The sequence below is a fragment of the Adiantum capillus-veneris genome, chromosome 3, assembly GCF_014529385.1.
Source record: "Adiantum capillus-veneris isolate H3 chromosome 3, ASM1452938v2, whole genome shotgun sequence".
In the NCBI taxonomy this organism is placed as follows: Eukaryota; Viridiplantae; Streptophyta; class Polypodiopsida; order Polypodiales; family Pteridaceae; genus Adiantum; species Adiantum capillus-veneris.
The window spans coordinates 20,599,098-20,601,780 of NC_140933.1; positions in this window are offsets into that span (position 1 = coordinate 20,599,098).

Consider the following 2,683-nt stretch of genomic DNA (forward strand, 5'->3'; position numbering starts at 1 on the left):
TCACTTATCATACCTCTTGTTGCTAGCATACATAATAGCATAGTAATGAAGAAGAAGGAGATGGATCTTGGTTGGATTTGCACTCCATAGCCAAGAGTGTTGGTGTAGTCTCTCAACCTCTACTTACTTGGAGAAGGAGAGGGAGTTCTTGCACTTTGCATAGTACACAATGAGAGTGTTTGTGAGTGTGTGTGGGTGAGTATACCCCGTAAGCAACCCCCCTCCTTGCTAGGTCGACCCCCTCTTCTAGATCATCATTGAAGCTCATTGGCTCTTGCCAAGCCTAGCCAATCAAAAGCTTGGGCCATTTCTAGCAATAGGTGTAGTCTTGGGACAAGTGTCCCCCTTTCCCCTTTGAGAAAGAGGACTTGATAAATGCAAAAAAAATTAGATAATTCCAGTAATTTATCATTGGATCCCTTTGAAGCTTAGCTAATAGGATTCAAGCATCTCATGAAGGTAACATAGGTAGGGGCCTGACATGTGTCCCTACTGCCTCTTCAAGCTTGGACCTTCCTTGTGTGTGTGAGTGTGTGTTCTCTCTCTATCCCCTAGGAAAAGGGCTCGCCCCCCCTCTTGTAGGGATACTTTTGACTTTTGGTGCTCAAGCACCTTAGTCATCAAGCATGTGCACTTGAACTAGGGGTGTTCCCACAAGCATCTCAGGCAAGCATGCCAAAGCACCTCGATCACCTTAATCAAGTAGCAAGTCAAGCACCTCAAGCACGACAAGCACCTCGAGCTTAGGCCGGGTTCCCGCCTCAAGCTCAGCCCTAGCTTACCTAAGGTCAAAGGACTTTTACACACATTATTGGAGGTCTTCAATGAAGCTAACCATAAGGTCTTATGCTCCATTGATTAGCCTTGCTCTTTGATAGACCATCTCTCATTTGGGCCCCTTTACCATTGGCCCCGTGTTGAGATAGATCTATAAGCACATATCTATATCTTAACACTTGTTCCCGTTTATTCTCCCACATTAAGTGATCAATTTAATATGAGAAAATCATTTGGGTTGGTTAGATATTAGATTTTATGACATTACCTCTCTCTTGAAATCATAGTCGTCGTCAACTATGAGGTAGAAGAGATAAAGCCTTAGTCATTAGTCAATCTTACTTAGCGGGTAGAGGATCCCTTTTTACCCTACGACATCTTTCCAAAATGGATAACTAATCCATTTGGTGCTTGGGAGACATAGCTGCCGCAAGCATGTCTGCTCTTTAGTCCATTTTATTCTCCCAAAGTAGAGTGACAAATTCTACTTGGTGTTTGAGAGACGTCGTCATCACAAACATGATTCTAAGCATACATACTAATTAAATTGGTGCACAATTAAAAAGAGGACTAGTCTTATAAGACAAAAACATGAGTCATTTAAAAGAAATTTGTACATTTGCTTACTCTAATGTAGCATTGTAAGCATTGACAAGGTTCATACTATCCTTAACACTAGGTTGGTAACCTACTAGGACATAAAAGTGTCCTTTCAGGGTTTTGAAAAAAACCTCCAAAATCATAGTAGATCCACTCATTTTGTAAAATCCTTTCATGAGGTTATAGTTCAAGGCCTACTACACATGGAAAAAATAAGAAACTTGTAAAATTTCTCATCTTTTGGTCACACCAAGCCTCCAAAGTTGATGGACCAGTGCATTTTCATCAAAACAGTCATTTCTTATGTTTTGTTGCATAAAAATAAGATTAGGGATTTTTGTAGGACTTGAGATAAATTCCCTAGTTAACTTCAATGGGTTGGTGATTAGAACGTATGATTGCTTCTCACTCACTATTTTTTGTTTTGCCAAAATAAATAGGTACAAAAAAGTTAAATTTTTACCATTCTGCAAACATATCATCAAAGTTTCTATAGCCACGCTCAATACAAATAATGTATGCATGTTTTCTTATTTCCCTATTGTCCTTTGTGTTCATAAGGAGCCATGGAGCATGTCAAAAAAATAATACATCTCTTACCAAGGGGAATCTTGGGGACAAAGATGAAGTGCTAAATACAACAAAAATGAAAAAACTGGGTTCAACATTATGAGTTGTAGAATCCCATAGAAACTATTCAATATCTAGCCAAATTTGATCCTTATGACTAATGTTTACTACCTACAAAATGCATGTAGTTGTCACAAGAAACTAACAATATTGAAAAAGCTATACTTGATATACTAGAATGTTTCGTTTTCTTCTATAATTGAAAAAATCAACAATCGTTGTGTACTATGAAAAATAGGGTATTAGGTGCCTCAAAACTCAAGGAATATTAGCTTTATGTTACAATATACGACATAGAAAATAAAAAATGCATTTGGATATCATGAAATCCACCAAAAAAATCATAGAAGAGCTAAAATTGGCAAAAAAACAGGATTTGACAATTTTTGTAATTTGGTCATAACTTACAAGTTTAACACTTATTTCTCCCTAGAAGCATCAGGACATGTTGAGGACTACTAAAGATAGTTCTCGAGCATTATAGACCTCACAAACATGAATTCTAGAGTGGTATAGTTGCAAAAAGTTGAAAAAAGCCAAAAACAGGACCCGTTTTTTCACACAGTTTAGGTTGTGAAATGTTGTGCAGGGACAATATTAAAGATGGAATTGGAATTCCAAAAAAATGTCAAGTTTTTTTTAGCTCATGAAACAAATTTTTAGATAGATAGCACCT